The following is a 20,881-nucleotide window of genomic DNA, read 5'->3' on the forward strand; positions in this document are numbered from 1 at the left end:
GAGAGAGAGAGAGAGAGAGAGAACGAATAAAGTCTTAAAAATACACATTTTTTTTTCCAGTGACATAAAAGAAACACCATTACATACAACATGCTGGAAATGACCTGAGAGCAGGCTTTGCCCTCCCTCTCCTTTTCTTTGTTTTTGAGTGACGCATTGCATGTCATACTTAAGTGACATCAGCAAAAATGAGACAGCAAAGACCTCTGGGAATTTGCCCTTCAATAAAAGCAATTTGGAACAAAATTGGAGAGAAGAAACTTTTTTAGACCATGGAAATTAATCAAAAGTTTTCAGCCGCTTGGAAAGCATTTGTGGTAGAGAAATGGCAGGACCCAGTAATAACTGAGCTTTATGGCATGGCAACTCACCTTAGTTCCAGTCCTTGCTTCCTAGCAGCAGTAGTAATAAAAATAATGGCTCACATTCCCAGTACTGGAGAGAGCAGAATGGATCTAATGCATATTATTTTATGTGTCTCAAGGCTCCTTGGTATAGTAGTGCAAAAGAATTTTCTTTATCAGATCTCTAAGTTTGCCCAGCCTCAAGTCACTCACTGGATAAAAGACTGTGAGAATGTATTTTTGAGTTATAAGTTTTTTCTATCTGATTGCAAAGGAAGCTGCATAAAGCAGCATAAGTCTGTGTTGGTACAGCAAGCGTGTGACAGAAATTTGTGCTAACAGTGTGAAGGTCTTAGAGACAGTGTGAAGGTCTTAGAGGGATAGAGCAAAGGTTTTTTTTTTTTTTTTTTTTTCCGAGACAGGATTTCTCTGTGTAGTTTTGGTGCCTGTCCTGGAACTCATCCAGTAGACCAGGCTAGCCTGGAACTCACAGAGAGCCACTTGCCTCTGCCCCCCAAGTGCTGAGATTAAAGGCGAGTGCCACCACCACCCGGTGGAGCAAAGCTTTTGTATGCTGTTGAAATTCAGTGGGCACTAACATGAAGCTGTTAGGGCATTACTATGGTAGGATGGAGCAGAGATGATAGGGTAGTGCAGAGAGTAACCAGGGTCTTTGACAACGGGGACCAATGGATGCTAGCTCTCCTGGATTGCTCTTGAGTCCTTTACAGAAGAAACCTATAAATCCATTTGACTTTCTCCTAGTGTTTCTCACTGTGAAGTGTGACACTAAAGGTCTGCTGAATCAACTTGTACAGTTGGCACTCTGAGAACCCCAAATTCAGCAGATCCACCTCTTATCTATGTCACAACCATGCACAAATGGGGCATCCTCAACTCTTCATTCCTCTAAAGGAGGCTTCCTGCTCTCTTTCCTTTTCTTTTCAATGTTGACATCAGAAACATGGATTTATTTTCCCTGCTTTTCTTAAATTTTGAAGCCTCAGTTTGTAGTATGAATCTTAAAAGTTCTTATTAATAAAAACAAACCCAGAGCCAGGTATTGGGGTAAATGCTGAATGATCAGAAAAACAGAACAAGCCACATCCAACCTCACTTTGCCAATTCCTCAGCTGATCCTGTTTCCTCAGACTGGAAGCCTCTGAGTCCTCATCCAAATGGATCTCAGCTGAGCTGCTGCTCAAAAGCCTAAAAGCTTAACCAGGCTCTAGTTCCTGGTCCTCACGCTTTGTATACCTTTCTGCTTCCTGCCATCACTTCCTGGGATTAAAGGTGTGAGTCACCATGCCTCACTGTTTCCACTGTGGCCTTGAACTCACAGAGATCCAGATGGATCTCTGCCTTTGGAATGCTAAGATTAAAGGTGTGAGTGCCACAATTTTCTGGCCTCTATATCTAGTGGCTGTTCTGTTCTCTGACCCCAGATAAGTTTATTAGGATGTACAATATATTGGGGAACACAATATCACTACATCAGTTATAGAAAACAATGGCCAAAATGTGTTCTCATTTATTTTAAAAGATAATACTTACAAATTGAAACCTAGCAACTAAAATCTCATACTCCAATAACAAAAAGGGGTTGAAAAATACACAGCGTTTCACACGTCAGAAGCATAGTCTCAGTGATAAAACTTTTAAAATTCTGAGAAAAATGTATAGTTATTATTATTTATTTGTTTGGTGTGTGTGTGTGCGTTTGAGTGTGTGTGTGTGTGTGTGTGTGTGTGTGTGTGTGTGTGTGTGTGTGTGTATGTGAGTGTAAGTGCCTGTGGAAGCCAGAAGAGGGCATTGGATCCCCTGAGAATGGAGTTACAGGCAGTTCTGAGCCACCCAATGTAGGTGCTGGCTACCCATCTCAGGTCCTCCGTGAGAACAGTATGGGCTTTACAAGTTTAAAAATTCCCTTAAACATAAGAGAAAATTCATATACAGGCATTATTATTACTTCTTTCACAATGTGGCATGACAGAATAGTGCAAATCTATATTTTATTTCCAATGTATATTTGTCCTGGAGCTATTTTAGTGGGTGAATGGTGTTATTCTGGTCTCATGAAACAAGAGACAAAGCGGAGAGGGAACAGATGCATTCTGAGCTCAAGAGTGTCTTCCCTGGACATACAGAGGGCAGCAGAACACTTGAGATCGTTTGCTGAACTGACCCACTGACATTTCCAACAGGTTTAGGCTGCTTTCTTTGGATCAAGTAGAAGGTAACAAAGTGTTAGAGAAGGATTTACCAAAGGACTCCTCCTACCACATGGAAGAGACATGGTGTGCGGCCTCCCGATGAGATGCTGTGCTCTCTTCAGGACTGTTCACTAGATTAATCATGCTTCAAGTTTGGGGCTCTCGGAGATTTACTGTTCCTTGTTACAGGGCAGCTAAGGACATTTTTGCATGATTATACCTAATGACATTTATATCATAAAACAGTCCATAATTTATAAGAGATAAGTCAAACTTTACAAACACCATGTACAATTTTGAAGTTGCAGCCAGCCTTAAAACACCCACACAGATATCTCTAAAAACGCCCACACTTAATAAAAGTTGGCAGTCTTGCTCCAGAGAAGATTGAGATAACTTATTAGAGCAACTGGGGAGAGAAAAGAAAACTGTCACTTCTATCCTCAAAACATTAAAAAACTTAAATGCAGCCATGGACAGGTATTCTTCACTTCCTTTTACTTTGCTTTTACCCATTATATCAGTATCTTTGACAACTGATGTATTTAATCCATTTAAATATTTGATATAGTTTCTCAATTTCTTTAATTTAAAATGGTGATCTGTGAACACGTGTGATTTATAGTAGTTGAGAGCTAAGGTGAAATTTAAGGCTATCTCTTTGAAAAGATGGTTAGATTTTCATTAAAATAACAAAATAAGCAGACTTATGTAATGTTATATATTGTAAAAAGAAAGTGTAAAGATCTCTTTCAAACTCTGATGTGTCATTAAATATGCCCTTTGAGAATAAAAGAAGAGCAGTAGCAGTTATTTAAAGGCCAAATTAAATAGTATCTTTAATTCTTCAACATGCATTTGGATACACAGGATCAAATGACTATTATGTTGTCATGTTTCAAATTTTATTAATGATGATAACGGAATAGAGTGATCAACAAACAAATAGAGAGTATATTCTCAAAGAGAGCTCTCTCCTTGCCTTTATTAATGTGACTTTTGCTTATTTCATTGACGCCAGCTCTTCACAGCAGCATTCAGAGAGCTGAATAGCAAATGATGCATTTTCGAGAAGAGCTGGAGAGATGGCTCATTGATTAACAGCACCCGCTGTTCTTGAGCAGGAAGGTTCCCACACCCACAAGGTAATTCACATCCACTGTAACTCCAGCTCCAAGGAGCCTAATGCCCTCTTCTAACCTCTCACGCACATGGCACTGATATATACATGCAGGCAAGACACTCATACACATAAAATAAAAACAAAAAAATTTTTTTCAAGACAGGGTTTCTCCATGTAGTTTTGGTGCCTGTCCTGGATCTCACTCTGCAGACCAGGCTGGACTTAAATTCAGAGATCTTCCTGGCTCTGCCTCTTGAGTGCTAGGATTAAAGGTGTGCGCCACCGCCACCTAACCAAAAACATTTTTTTTAAAAACAAAAGACAGTTTTGAGAGACAGATTTGTCAGTGATGTTATCATCAATGGGAAATGTTTCAATTGTGAATAAGGGCTGCAAATCATCTAGAGATGTTTGCAGTTTCTCACAGTGCTAGACAAGCTATATGTCTTTTAATTAGAATGTCAAATACCAATAATAATGTCTACTTCTAGACTGGAGTATAAGCAATTTTCAGCATGAGAAATATTGCTCTTGCCTTCTCTCTCTGTTCCTTCTCTATTCTACTACAATGGAATTTTAGTCCCTCAACCTGAAGAATATCTTCCTCACATCTTTTTGTCACCTAACTGGTCTTAACTACTGTTAATCTGAAAAGCATGTCAAAATAAGTAAAACCCCTGAGCAAAACATGCTATTTACCAGTTCCTTCTTCTAAATTGTACCTAAATATTTCCATAGATAATAAGGTACTTCTATTTTAAAATAATGTATTTGTAAGCGGAGTTTCTCTGTGTCCCTGCAGCCACTCCCAAATAATCACTCAGAGACTTATTCATTATAAATGCTTGGCTCATAGCTCAGGCTTGTTATTAGCTAATTTACATTTTAAATTAACACATATTTCTTTTTTTGTTATTTTGTTTTGTTTTTCGAGACAAGGTTTCTCTGTGTAGCTTTGGAGCCTGTCCTAGAACTCACTTTGTAGCCCAGGCTGGTCTTGAACTCACAGAGATCCGCCTGCCTCTGCCTCTCAAGTGCTGAGATTAAAGGCATGCACCACCACTGCCCAGTCAACACGTATTTCTTATCTACCCTCTGTCATGTGGTGGTACCTTCTTTTAACACTGCATGTTACTCTTGCTTCTCTCTGCATCTGCTCCAAACTCCCGAAATTCTGCCATCCTTCCTCCCAGCGTCTTCTGTGTCTTGCTTTCTTGACTATACCTCCTGCCTAGCTACAGGCCAATGAGATCTTTTAGTAAACCAATCAAAAGACATCTTGAAAAAAAACACATCTTCACAGGGTATAAAAATATTATTCCATAACGTATTTGGATTTAGTAATTGTGCATACTTTGGCATTTTACTTTGAAATAATAAATCTTCTGAGAAAACACACACATGCACACAAGTACAAAGCCATTAATGGTATGCTTCACCAAACTTCCCTCGATGATGATTTCCTTTAATTGTAACAAACATCTAAACTAGGGACCCTATAATGATCAATGCATAGAATTTCGTCAGACTCCATATTTTACAATCACTTTTATGAACATTTACGTGGTGTATTTACATGAACATTTATATTATATCTTATATTTTAAAACTATTTTCTATTTTAGCATACAGTCAAGTAATCATATAATATTTTAGGTCATATTAAAATATTTTCTATTTCCATTTTATGGTCCTCAGCTTATGGGAAAAACTTAAGTTTTCTGTGAAATTATATGCAGATTTTGTTTTTGTAAATAAGGTTGAAAATAAAATAAATAAGCTGTTTGCAAGAAAAGAATTCACTTTTTTGTTTTTGTTTTTGTTTTTGTTTTAAGACAAAGTTTCATTTTATCACATTTTGCAGCGCAGGCTTATTAGAGTGCCTTGCATTTAAGGCTCCAGTTCACCATGTCTGGATAGGTCTCTGAGCTTTGCATAAATGGAGGACTCCCTTTGCAGCAGAACTCACTCTCTCCCTTATTTGGATAGTGTCTCGAGGCCCAGATGCCTGACCTTATTAAGAGGATGACCTTGCACAAAAGCTCCCTGAAACTCTGTGTGATTCAGCACCCAAGTCCCCATCCTTTTTCTGGTGCTCTGGTATTTGAGTGAGTGCATTATTAGTGTTCTTCTGTCCTCAGTCAGATTTGCATTTGTAAATTAGGTGCATTCCCTCCTTTTTTCAGCCATCTTCCCTTTCCCCATTACCTGGGCCATATAAATCAGTCTCAGGGCTTCAACAAACTGAGCTGCCTCACTGAAACCACTCCCGGAGGTTCTTCTTGTCATATTCACAGCCATCTGAACCCTGCTTGCTGTTTCTGCTCTCTCTTCCCTCACAGGTCAGAGGTCAATGACCCCCCAGGAAGAAGAAGAACCAAGGACTGACCTGGAACTTAGATTTCTACCATGTCAGGCTTACCCTAAAATATTATTGAGTTAAAAGGATTTCTGTCCATTCCATACTGCTCTCATGTATGTTTAGAATTTTTTTTTTAATTTATGAGCAACAGAGTATATATTCAACCTCTATAAATTTTTAATAGCGATGATACCCTTTAGAAAGTCTCCTTGAACACAGCAAATAACCTGGAAAATCCATTGTCTAGCAGCATTATCTCACTGTAAAAAGCATCTTCATCAACAGCAATCAATAGTAACTGCTATGTGATAAAGAGCAGGTCCAGACAGAGGACACTCCTGACTCATTCCAGGCAATTAACATCAGAATAACAGCCTAAAACTAAAGTTACAAACTTGCCCATAATGGAAGATATCTGTTTTGTTCAAAATAGCACTTCTAAAATATCAAAATGTATGTGTTCAAGCCTTTGTCCTTGAACAATAAAAAAAAAATTAGAAAATTTAAAAAAATAAAGTTGGAAAACACAACAAAAATTCTTAGAGAAAAAGACCTTAGACTTAAAAGTGTTTGTCATGTCCAATTACTCCGTGTGTCTAAACAAATTGGCAAAAAAATTTTGTGAAGGGCTGGGTAATTAGCATTTGAAGTTTTGTTGGCCATCCATTCCCTCTTACACTACCCTCTGCCACTGGACCTCAGAAATAGCCAGAGATAATATGTAATTTAATGGCTGTGTCTCTTCTAATAAAACTTTATCAAAACAAGCAGCTGGTTCATGGATTCACCTGCTTCAGATGTTGGCTCTACTTTTCCTACTTATTTTACTATGGATGATTACATCCAGCGTACACATGAGCCATACCCAAAGTGGCACTGAACTGCAAGGCCTTCAGGAACTCAGAAACCTAAGTAGTCCAAAAAATGGTTTACATTTCCAAGGTAAGTCACTAAAATTATCCTAAAATTCCTAAAATTATCACAACGGACTCCAAGAACTACAGCACTGTGCTAAATGTAGAACATCCTACATTGGAATTCTATGTGTTCTGGAATTGGAGAACATTCCCCATACTCACTGTTCACATCTGTTCTGGGAATGTTCCCGTTCTTTCTCCCATCTCTCTCCTCCTAACCTCACCTCCTCTCCTCCCTCCCTTCCTCTCTGCTTTGCCTCTATCTCTCACCTTTCCCCTTCTAACACAGATTGAAGAACTTTCCCCATCCTGTGTCTTGGCCAGTGTCTGTTTGCCTGCGTGTGTGGCTGTGCATGTCACTGTAGAGTAGCATCAACCACCATGCTGTAACTGAACGTTCTTACGTAGGTCATGTAATTATTTCCTTTCCAGCCATATCGTGTATATTAGTTTTCGTATTTGCTTTTATAATTTTTAGAATAAACAACTTTTTACTGTACAGAAGTACCATATACCACAAAACTTTTGTTTGTTTGTTTTTTTGCTATGGATTACTAGAGAGATGACCCAGTGGTTAAGGGCAATTTCTCCTCGGTCCTGAAGAGGACCAGAATTCAAGTCCCAGTACGTAAGGTCTGGCTGCTCACAAGCAGCAGTCTAGTTCCAGGGAGAGATGCCCTCTTCTGGCCTCTGGGACACCCGCACTGCAGTGGACAGAGACACAATTTCAAATTAGAACAAATACTACAATACTTTTAAAGCACTGGGTACAGTGATGCATGCCTTTAATTCTGGAGACCAGAGAAACAGGTGGATCTCTGTGAGTCTGAGGCCAGCCTGATCTACAATAAGTGTTCCACGCCAGCCAGGGCTACATTGTAAGACTCTAGGAGAAAACAAACTTATAAATAAAAAATAAAAGTCTAGTACTCAATCTCTGGTGTAGTTCCTCTTTAAAGAAGTTTATAGACACATAATTTATGCTCTGTGGTTTCAGGTGATCAAATTTTGCACTGGGTGAGAAACAAATGGAACTGGCCAGTTCCTCTATCAGGACAAATAGCTCTAGACGTGTCTACTTGGTGAGTTAAACACTGCTTTAGAATATTCATGAAAGCTACCGTGGATATGCTACAGATTCACTAAGTAGACACACAATGAATATGGTCTCAGCTTGTTCTTAAAGTGAGTATAACGAAAAGAAAATGAGTTCAGAAATAACTTCAGAAAGCAAAATAAAACAGCTCTGAGTTTGATCTCCCAAGGTCACCCGACATGGATTCTTCTGTTTTTTTTCTGTGAAAGAATTTATTTTCTTAATTTCCCAGTGTTACATTTCAGTGGGTCAATCACACAGTTATTTTATTATTTTATTATGATACTTTAGAAATAAATATAGCGATTTTCTTCTTTTTTTATGAGAACATAATTTCTTTACTGATTCTTTGGGGGATTTCACATCATGCACCCAAATTGCATTCATTTCCCAGTGACCCTATTTCTGCCTTTCACCTTGGCGTGCTCCCCGAGCCAAAGAAAATTTAAAAAAAAAAATTAAAACCAAACCAAAACAAGCAAACACAAGACCTCTTCGCTCCTCCATCTTTCCCACCTCTCTAACACCTCTTTGTTTGTCTTAGTGGCATTAAGAACCTCAGTGTGTCACACAGTATACGCTTTTGTCCATTCAGCTCTACTTGCAAATGTTTATTGAAATGAGTCCTTGGTCTGGTTCAAAGGCCCTGGTTTCTGGTACACCATCATCACTGGAACCTCATCGGAACTCCTTTCTGATATTCCGTGGCCTCCCTGAGTCATGGAGATCCTGCAGGCACCATTCTACAGGACCAGTCCCTTCACACACTCCAGCAGGTCCTAAATGGGGTAGATGTTAGGGGGGGCCAGCCCAAGGCCCTGGATGTGGGCCTGGATGGTAGCTGACTTGGTCAATCTGGGCCACTGTGGCTGCCCCCTCCAGCGAGGGGCAGAGCCAGTTCTCCTATGCCCATGCCATCAGGGTCAGTTCTCCCATGCCTGTGGAGTGGGGTGGGGTCGTGCCCTGCAATGTGGCCAGATCTCCAGAGTGCGGTGGAGGAGGGGTCTCTCCTGTAAGGGTCTGGGCCAGCTCTCTTGCCGCAGTGTCCAATGTCCAAAGAGCGGCAGAGGTAGCTTTCCCAGGGCCAGCAAAGACAGGCCAGCTCAGCATGGCCCTTGGATTTCATTACACATGATCCCTGTGGGCCCCTGTGTTCACACTGGCTACAGACATCAAGACAGACCTCAGTTGCAGCAGGACCATGAACCCAGACATCGCCCTCGGCAACAGCTAGGGGCAGATGACACCATGGCCCCGGGTGACAGCACAGGCCACTCACATCAGCATGGCTCCGATGGTGGCATGGCCCTCAGACACCAACAAAGCCACAGGTTGCAGCCTTTAGTGGCAACATGGGTCTCAGACTTCAGCCCCAGCTGCTGTAGGACCATGGACCCATGGCAGCAGCCGGGCCTGGATGTCACCATTGCCGCACCTTGTTGTTCAGGCCACTCAGATCGGCATGGCACCATCGGCAGCATGGCCCTCAGACACCAACATAGCCCTAGACCCCCCAGACCTCAGGCATCTGCATGGCTTTTGACAGTAACAGAGCCATGGACATCAACACAGACCCTTGTTGCAGTAGGGCAATGACATGGATTTTCTTTCTTATATCTAGGGACAAAACTAACTCAAGACCATAAGACTGTTCATGCAGCAAGATCCCAACATGAATACTTACATTTTAATATCACACACACACACACACACACACACACACACACACACACACACACACACAGGGTAGGGATGCCTCATTTGCAAATTCACTAAAACTCAGCCAGGGAACCAAAGAATTATCCTAGTGTTTACCTCTTGGGAAACTCACAGAGGGTTGCATAAGTAGCCTAGTATTTGAAGAAGGGCTCCTAAGAGACAGAATTAAATTTATCTCTCTTTGGGAGTTAGGATTTTCTCAATTTCTGAAGAATATTTCTTTTTTTTTTCCTGGAATTTTTAGCCTTGGTTATCACTAGGGATAAGTGAATGCTTAGCTACTAATATCATCTCTGGAGATGAGTATTGAAAAGGTCATAAATGTTAATAGATTGACACTCACTACACTGTTTTCTCCCTATATGAAGATGAACAGTAATTGTATCAGACAAATAAAATATTAGAAAAACCTGAAAAATGTTATTTCCAGATAATAGAGACATGGCCATCATTCATAATCATAAAAAGCACGCATTTGTTTACAAAATAGGATATTTTTATAAATGGCATTTATTCTAAGGAATTAAAATTGATAATTCTACTCAATCATTTTCTGTTGGGTTGTTACTGTAGATTAAATGTTTTTGCATGCTAAACTCTTATGGTCTTATTGCTTTTGACTATAATAGATTTCTAAAAATCACTGTCAAAAGTGAAGAGGTTGATTCAGATGCATCAACAGAAATAAAAATGCTGTGCCCACCGCTCACACGTGGTAGACAGCCGCACCACCGCTGAGATTTCTCTTCATCCCTTATATGCATTGTTCTTCTCATGAGTAGAGTACAACCCCGCTCCCTACTTCAAAAGTGTTCTTAATAAAATTTAATTTATAATTATTTAAGTAGAAACACCTAAGTATAAACATACATTGTTTCTGTTTGTCAATACAAAACCAGCATCTTACTTAAAGGGCAATACCAGGAATACTTACATACATTAGCATCAGATAAAAGATAAGGCTATTACTGATACTCTAGTTAACATTCAGTGTTCTTTTCTTTATCTGGAATAATAGCCACTGCAAATATAAAGGAAAAAGATGATAGCTGTACCATCATTGTGAAGATTAAGTTAAAAATATCAGTATTTGTATGATATTACTTATTACTTTGAATATCCAAGGGAAACATCTTTAAATATTAGTGATTCACACATTGCGTTATGAATTTTAGATTCTATGTTAACAATGAAAAATGCTGCGATGATGTGAAAGAAAAGAGTCTATATTTAACAATATAAAATGTGAAATAAACAGTCTACAGAACAGTGATTTTGAATTCTGTATAAAGCACTTAAAAGATTTAAACAAGTGGAAAATGGTACCTCCTTTTGATAGAAAGAAGTCAGCACTACTAATGTGTCAGCATTTCCTTTCTTCCTCTATACACTTAACGTTATCACCAATAAAAATAAGGAAAAAACTGAGACATAGACAGAATGACATAAGAAATAAATGCAAGAAAATATATAGGACAAGTAAGAGACACAGTAAAGATTGGACTGACCAAATATTAAAACCAAATACTAATGCTAATGTGGCTCATTAATAAACAAGGAAAGCTCCTTTTCATGGTGCTTCCTAGGCTGTTGGCTGTGTCAAGATGAAGCTGAGTATCTCCTTCCCAGCCACCAGCTGTCAGAAACTCATTGAAGTGGATGATGAACACAGGCCTCGTATGTTCTGTGAGAAGCACATAGCCACAGAAGGAGCTGCTGATGCCCTCTGGGTGAAGAATGGAAGGGTTGTATGGTTCAGTCAGTGGTGGGAAGGACAAACGAAGTTTTCCCATGAAGCAAGGCATCTTGACCCATGGCAGAGTGTGCATGCTATTGGTGAAGGGACACTCTTGTTATAGACCAAGGAGAACTGGGAAAAGGAAGTGCAAGTCTGTTCAGGATGCATTGTGGATGCCAATCTGAATTCCTCAACTTGGTTATTATTATTAAAAAAAATAGGCATAATGGCACACGTGTTTAATCCCAGCACTCTAGAGGCAGAAGAACCTGAGGCCAGCACGGTCTATAGAGTGAGTTTCAGGACAGCCTGAGGTATTCAGAAATACACAGTGAAACCCTATCATGAGATAGATAGATAGATAGATAGATAGATAGATAGATAGATAGATAGATAGATAGATAGATAGGTAGATAGAGAAATATTCCTGTACTGACAGACACATACTACTGTCTCAGCAGTTGGGATTCAACAGAGCTAGCAGAATCTGAAAGCTTTTCAGTCTCTCTAAAGAAGATGATGTCCACCGGTATGTTGTCAGAAAGCCCTGAAACAAAGAGAGAAACCTGGGACCAAAGCCCCAAAGATTCGGTATCTTGTTACTCCACATGTCCTGCAACCCAAATGCTGACACACCACTCTGAAGAAACCACAGCTCACTAAGAAAAATAAGGAAGAGGCAGCATATTATGCTAAACTTTTGGCCAAGAGAGGGAAGGACAGCAAAGAAAAGCACCAGGAACAGACTGTCATGAGACACAGGCTGTCCTCTCTGAGAGCTTCTGCATTCTACGTCCAAGTGCAGGCAACACTAAGTCTTTAATCAGACCATAAGGTGGGGGAAGGAGAGAGCAGTTCACAAAATTATGTAAGGAAATGCATCACGTGAGGACAGAATATAGAAAACAGTGTTAATAAAGCTTTTCTGATACCTTCCTTACTCTATAAACCAGAATTACGTATGTGACTAATGGATAAAACTAAACTATGCTTAAGAATTACAGATGGTCTTAACGTGAGTGCCTGCATTAGCTGCTGCTGTTAAAAACAAAATAAATCCTCCCAGTCAACGTTTCCTTACGACTGCCCTGGTACTCTACCCTAATTTTCCCAGCCAAATTTCTATAGATCTCTGGTTTGCAATCTTTTTGGGAAAAGAGTTCATATTTAGTGAGAGGGTATCACTTGTGCCACCAGTTACAAGAATTCATTAGAAGAATATAAATGTGGGTAGAGAGAAGTCCGAAGGTCTTGATATAGAAATGCTCTTGACATGTGAGGATAAAGCTGGGGCTATAGCTTACTGAGCAGAACGTATGTGAAGTGGTGAGAGTAGCCCTAGCTAAGGAAAAAACTCACAAAAGTTCATAGATGGATGTTCACTACACTGTTTCCTCTCTGTGGAAAGACAAACAATTCCTGTGTTCATCTTCCCAAATAAAATCATAGATAAGCCTGAAAATGTTGTTTCTAAATAATAGCGTCATGATCATCATTGTTAGAACAGCGTCGTATTAGTACTTAATGTCTTGGGATTTGTTTTGTCCACCTTCAACATTCATATATTGCCACAGTAGTCAATACCTTTTCCGTCTCTCACCTAGTTCAAATAGAGAAAGAAAATGGGTTTTCTTCTGCGATCTGCTGTACCCTCCTCCACAAAAATGTTTGGTTTTGTATGAAACAATCTTACATGTGTGTAACCCCCAGGGTGGATCAGAGAAATTTATTGGTTTTCTCTTCTCCTGCCTTTTTATTTTAAGTTCATTCAGAGAGAAAGCAACTCAAAGAGCATGTGATTCACATCAGGGGAAGTGGTGGCTTAGTTTCTGTCCTTTCTTTCATTAACAAACACATGAAGACATGTGTGGGGCAAATTAACAATTATTCTGACCTTACTTAACTAAGAAGGTGGTTATTTGCTTAGGGTGGAGGGCAATGAAATTCAGTTCCAGGAGGTCCTAGTCCAATGTGGAAAGATGCCAAGTCATCTGTGGGGGAAGATGATTTCTGTGGTCATAACCTGATTCATGATATTCAGGAAAAGCCAACTGAGCTTGAGAAATGTGTGTTCTTTCTGTCTAGTGTTTTATTAATGTTTTTTTATTTTTAATTCTCCAGTTAACTTCTTTGGTGTGATTCTGTAGCTCATGTTTTGATTCCTGGTCCTTACTATAGGAAAATTGCTGCTAGGTTTGGAGAATTACACATCTCAGGATCAGTTATAGCTCAGAAACAGGAAACAGCTTGTGAACAACATTCCTTTCCTATCAAAACCAGCCAATCCCCTGATCACCTTCTTTAACTAAGGAAAATTACCCTTACACTGAATCACCCCACAGCCAAACATGGATGACAAAGATAGCCCTACATCTCATAGCTCTGAGAACACAAAAGCTATCCAACCCTAAACTGCCTCAGTCTTCTCTCCCTCTCCTCTCGTCGTTTCCCGTAGAAACCATAACACTGGGCCATTGTGTTTTCTTCCTGCTTTCTGTCTCCTGGCCATCCTGGTTGCTGTGGGATGGTCTGTATGTCAAGTATGTTGTTGATTGGTCAGTAAATAAATCACTGATTGGCCATTGGCTGGGCAGGAAGTATAGGCGGGACAAGGAGAAGAATTCTGGGAAGTGGAAGGCTGAGTGGGAGAGACACTGCCAGCCGCCACCATGACAAGCCGTGTGGGAAGGTCCCGGTAAGCCACGAGCCATGTGGCAAAGTAAAGATTAATAGAAATGGGCTAAATATAAGAGTAAGAGCTAGACAGTGACAGGCCTGAGCTAATGGCCAAGCAGTTTAAATAATGTAAGAGTTTGTGTGTTTATTTTATAAGTGGGCTCTGGGACTGGCGGGACTTGGTGGTGGGAGCTGGAGAGAAATTCTCCAGCTACACCTGGTACTTCCTCAACTGGTTCTACATGGTACTTATCTGCCCTCTTAGGGACTGCAAGTGACAAGCTGATTCTTCAAAAGCAGTTGTCTCTATATCTTTTGCCTCACTGCTCCTGAATCAAATGCAGTTTAGGCACACGAATATATGCATCAATTCCTTGATCTCCAATGTATGCTCTATTTAAAGATGCCAAAAGGGAGAAACTGTCACTTGAATTCTCTCCATTGCCTTCCGTGACAACTTCTCTGAAGCTATTAGGTGTTGGTTTGGGTTCTATATTAAAATGAAAATAGCAGGCAATGAACAATTACCTTCACTGAAACATATGAAAATCTATTTAGGAAAATATCACAAATAGTAGTCTCTGTCCTCTGAATTTGGGACCTGTGCTTTCATTTTATTTACTGTCTGATAGTTAAAAATTTGAAGGTATATCTCAAGGGAAATATTCAAGCAATAAAGTTCAGGACTATTTATTTTTGCCAAAAATATAGATTCTACCAGTTAGGGGCTCCATTTAATTATTATTAAATTTTAACAAGCACAATTGATTGCTAGGAAATAATTCTTGCCAATTCATAATACATTCCTGCTATCTGACATTTTAGATTGTTCTAATCCATAATGAATCAATGCAACTTAGCTCTGCCATGCAATAATCTTCAAGATGTTATGAGAGTAAAAATAAAACCAGATGAATAATCTCCCAAATTTTAAGGTTTTTATTCAATAAGGTTTAGCCTAAGACTAGGGTAGTTAAGGGTTTGTGTCTGTGAGCATGTTTACGTACAAATTTTTTTATGGGATTATTTTACCTCAAAAATGAAGATCTATGTTTTGTTAATACAGGTAAACAAATGTCATGAGAGTAACCAGCCACTTTCTGATTAGATTTAAATCTTGCTCTGTAAGATGAAATCCGCACCTGGCACCATTATTGAGCCAAGAACCTGTGGTTAGACAAGTCATGGGCTCTAGAAGGAAACTTACTATTACTCTGCAAAATGGGCATGGTGTTAAACCTACTCTTAATAGTTTATTCTTATACTCATAGATTAATGCATCTTTCAACCCTCATCGTAGCGACTTCTATTTGCAGTAGATGATGATTGATAGAGACTCACAACTGGTCAGAGTGTAGAGAAAAGGGACTGTAGAATGCTCAGCCCTAAATAGAACATATGTACTGTACTCCTGTGGTGGTATTTTACTTGTACTGAAATGTTAGCCACTGGACAACAAAGTACCCTCGAATCAACTGCTGACAAAATGGACAGACAGGACATGAAACAAAGGACTACTGATTCTTGCCAAAACAAGTGTGGTTATGGCTTTATCAAAAGGCATCTTCTGAGGCCAGGACAATATGGCACCATCCCTGAAGTGGCCTTCGCAATTCGGAAAAGGTACAGTGCCCTTTTCTTCGAAGGCTGCTGAACAGGCAGTGGGCCGATGGCTTCTGATGTGCAATGGAACAGCAGCTGAAACAGTTATTCTTGAAGAGTAACTAAGCTCACACCTCTCAGTAGTAGACTGGCATTTGATAGAGGGATATGGAGAAGAACGGGATGCTGAGATGAAGCCATATATACACAGCCAAGAAGAATGGACAGCTGAATTAAAAAACCATCAACAATTTCCAGAATTTAAAATCCTGAATTTGACACTAGTGGAATTCAGGTGTTTCTGGTACATGGACTGCTCTCACCCAATGTGAGGTTGAACTGTTGACCTTGTGTACATCCTACTTCACAAATGAGTCTGTCAGATTCGCTAAGCCTATAGGCTGAAGATGATGCCCCAGCACTACGGAGAAACCTCAGGTGACTGTCCAGGCAGCTGGCTGTTTCTGTCAACTCACAAATTTTTTGGAAGTTGCTTGCATGCACTTCCTGTTTTTATTTTTATTAGGTAATATTATTTCCTTCTTGGGTCTCTGAGGGAGTTGAAGATTAGTTAGTTATAGTTGAAGACTATTAGTTATAGTTGAAGGTTAGTTAGTTATAGTTGAAGATTAATTAGGATAGAAAGTGAATTAGATGCATTTTGGACTTACCAAAATAGGATAGATAATGAAATTATTTTCTCTGAATTTGTCAAATACAAATGGACTAGACATTGTTTAGGTATTTATTACTTGTATATATTGTATATAGTTATTGTACTTTTGTATATAGTTTTTCTTTTGTTAGTTATAACCTTTTTCTTTTTTTCTTTTTATTAAAATAGAAAAGGGGAAATGTGGTGGTATTTTACTTGTACTGAAATGTGATTTTAATTGTACGTTAATAAATAAAGTTGCCTGGGGGTCAGAGCTATTAGAGCCATAGCAAGAGCGTGGTGGTGGTGGCGCACGTCTTTAATCCCAGCACTTGGTAGACAGAGCTAGGTAGATCGCTGTGTGTTCAAGGATACAGCCAACATTGGAGACACATGCCTTTAATCTCAATACCATAGAGGACCTGGAGGGCTGTACATACAGGCAGTGATGAAGCAGTCATGTGTTTGGGTTTACAACCAATAAGAAGGCAGAACAGACAGTCTATATAAAGACGAACAGACAGGAAGTAGGCCGTTTTCAGAGAGCTCTCTTGGCTGAAGAGGATCGCTGAAGCAGGAAGGGTGAGGGTTTTAACTCTGACCTCTTGGCTTTCTTCTCTGAATCGGCTCTGTGTTTCTTATTTAATAAGATGGTTGGTTACATCAACAGTACTCCCTCTTCCCAAGGCTCAGAGATCATTGTAGAAGGAGTTGAAGGAGTGTAAGAGTCAAACTATTGGATGACAACAAAGAAGAGTGTCTTGTGGACACAGCAGGGCCGTTGCATGTATGAATCCAAAGCAGTTGTGATAACATGCACAAGCCAGACCAAAATCTCAGCATGGATTGGACAGGTGGATAATGAATCTCACCCTTAGCTGAGGACAGAGGAATGAATTTATTCCAGTTTTTAACCTTCAACGTTTTAGAGCTAGACATAGCCTACTAACTTCTACCATACTGATCGCTTTGGTACAATCTGATTTTAAGTAATCCATTGAAAGGATCCTGAGAGACCTTCATAGGTCCTCTTTCTTGGTTAATTCAATGTTAGAATTTTCCATTTTTAGAAAAAGTGTTTGCTGTACTATCCAATAAACCACAAGCCAAAGTTCTATTGTTTTAATAAGGTTTGAATGATGAAAGCAAAATGATTTTATTATTACCTCTCCTTCCTGTTTATATTTCTGGTCATAATTGCTTCTTTATTTCCACCTGATGCCATATATTATCTGCTTGAAGGACTTTGTTTGACGTTCTTATAGTGTAAGCCTGTTGTTAAATTCATTTGGTTCCCATGTGTCTGCAAAGCTTTCCACTTGGTTTTTGAAAAATAGTTTATCCTAGATAATGAATTTTAAACTGACAACTTGGTGTTTGATGTATTTTTCATTTCATCTTTTTAAAGATATTTTATGTGAAGATTTGCTCTCATTTTAAAAACATTGTTCTTTTGTATATCATGTGTATTTTAATTGCTTTTCCTTGAGTTTTTTTTAATAGTCATGGTTAAATAAACATTTTAGATCTGTGAGTTAATAATTTTCATAAGTTTGGGCCATTGTTCAAATAAGTTGCCTTTGTTTAGCCCATTTCAAATTAGAATTAAAACATATTTTGTTACCTGAAGTTTTTCCATATCTGAGAGATTGTGTGTGTGTGTGTGTGTGTGTGTGTGTGTGTATGTGTATCCCTTTTCCCTACGTGTTTCATTGTCAGTACCAATGACCGTCTTCAAGTCTATTAACTTTTTCTTCTGCATAGTCTAATTTATTTACAATTTCTTCCAATAGACTTTGACTTCAGAAATTATCATTTTTCATACATAGAATTTTCATTTGGACTTTTTAATAAAGTCCATCATCGTTACTGTTTATGATATAGTTTCCTGAAAATAATAATAGCTACTTTAATTTTTTTGGTCTACTAGATCTATCATTTACATCATTTGGGTCATTTTGATTAATTTTTCTCCTAATAAATGGTATCTTCCTGCTTGTCTTGAGCCGTTGGTAAGTTCTGATTGGATTCCAGATACTGTATATGCTGCCTGTGAGACACTGGGTGATTTTTATAGTCTCAATCAGGTTCTTCAGCTTTGTCTTGGGAGTCTCTTGGTAACAGCTTAATACTTCTGTGTTTCATTTCTGAGTCTCCTGGGCAGGGTTTAAACTGGGATGAATCTTCCGCACCTCTAATACTCCTAAATAACTCCATTGCCCAGCCCCACTTGTGTAACCAGGCATGATTTCCTTAGTTCTCAGCTGTGGTGCTTTTTCTGGCCAGAGTGGCTCTTGCGCACATATGTGCAGATAATTTCTAGAAGACCTACTCCATGAGCCCCCTGTGTATCTCTGATAGTGTCTCCATGGGCAGCCTTCTCTTCTCCATTGTGATGCCCTTCGTGTTCCAGATTCTCAGCTTCCCTAGCCTCTAGATGTATCTCTTTAACACAGTGGGGTGTGGGATCCCTTGATTCTGCTGTAGTCTGGAAACAAGTCAGAAATGGGAGGTTATTTGATTCCCAGTTCTCAAGATTGCCACCTCCCATCACCTGATATTCAACACAAAAGGAATATAATTTTCTATTTTTTCTCCTTTTCAAAAAATATGTTTTAGGTAGGATGATGTATTTAACCCCTGTTCACCTATCTTAGATCAAAGCAGCAACTCTTGGACTGTTCATCTGCGTCAATTTTTTTTCAGTTCTGTCCATGTCCTTGAAGTTTCTAGGAACAGAAACCAGATTTAGGTTCTGTGTGTCCCAGCTCTTATGCTCTCCTGGAAACAAATTAAAACAAGAAAAAGAAGCAGCAGAACAGAGAAACTGGAAGAGGAAGTAAGGATAGGCTCAGGCCTAAGAGCAGGCTAGCCAAGACAGGTACAACACTTGGTACTGCCATGGAATGCTCTGTGTTCCCTTTCAGGGGGCTTCTGCTGAGTTCTTCCCATTACTACTCACCAGGGATGATGTCATGTAGGTGGGCTTTTCTGTCCTGCCTGCCAGTTCCCAAATCATGACACAGAGACTTCTTATTAATTATGAAAGCTCGGCTGATAACTTAGGCTTGTTCCTAACTAGTTCTTGTAGTTTAAATTAACCCATATCTTTTAATCCATGTACTTTTAAGCTGCTTGGTTACCTTTAGTATGTACTTCCCATCCTGCTTCCTCTCTGTCACCTGGCAACTCCTTGTATCTCTACCCTTCTGCCTCCCAGCATTCTCTCTGCCTTGAAAATTCTGCCTAGTTATTGACTATGTAGCTTTTCAATAAATTAATCACAGTAACATATCTTTACATAGTGTATAAGAATATTCCACATCATTTCCTGATTTTTGTCCAAATAAAAAGGAAAGGTTTCAACTCTAACATAATTACATTTACAATGTCCAGTCCATTTGTGTTTGGCATATTTAAAGAAAATACTCCATTATTTATTCTATCTTGATGAGTCCAAAGCTCTGCTCCCAATTACCTTCTATCATAACTAAGGAAAACTGCAACTATACCTAGTATTCAACTCCATCAATGATCCCAGAAGGATATAATATTACCTAAGTAAACAGGAAGTGCAGTATAAGCCACTTCCAAACCTACAGAAATGATAGACATCTGGCTGCCTGGACAGTCACTCAAGGTTCCTCTGCAATGTTGGGGCATCCATCCAATCTTCGGCCTATGGGCCTAGAATATTTGACAGACTCTTCTATGAAGCATGAGTTTTGAAGGACTGTCCCACCTAGTCTTGGCAAAGTTCAGCAGTCACTTTCCTGTGTGTCCTGTAGAAATGTCCAGTAGACTTTTCTATGAAGCAGAAATTTTGAAGGACTGTCCTATATTAATTATCTTGGCAACATTTGACAGTCTTTTTCCTTTGTGTCTTGCTTGTCTAGTTTGTATAGCATATTATCAGCAGTCAAGGCAAGGGCAGTTCCTTGCCCAAATGGCTGGTTTTGCCATGTTGAAAGCAAAGTCCGTATGAGCTTCTTCAATAACAATCATCTTCTCTGAACTAAATTATGCTGCCAGGAGCAGACTTGTCTCACTGTCATGAAAAGCCCTATGTTACCAAATCATTTTAAATGCTATATTCTGTAGGTCTTTGAAGTGTTTGAAGACCATCTATCTATCTAAAATATATCTCTGTTTGACCTTGAAAACATGCCTAACATAACCACAAGTTTGATTGTTTTAGGTGACTAACTAATAATTTGCATTTCTTTATTATCCTAAATAGTTTGTAATAATAGCTTTCAAAGTCTAAAAATTTACATCTCATCATTAAGTGAGCTGCATAGGTAAAATACCTTAAACAAGAGTAAAAACATGTGCAGTATTTTCTAACAAAAATAACCTTACATTTGTATCAATATACAAAAATCCATACCAATGTAAAATATTTGAGACTAGTGGTTGTTCAAAAGTAGACTCAA

The sequence above is a fragment of the Peromyscus eremicus genome, chromosome 17, assembly GCF_949786415.1.
Source record: "Peromyscus eremicus chromosome 17, PerEre_H2_v1, whole genome shotgun sequence".
NCBI classification, from domain to species: Eukaryota; Metazoa; Chordata; class Mammalia; order Rodentia; family Cricetidae; genus Peromyscus; species Peromyscus eremicus.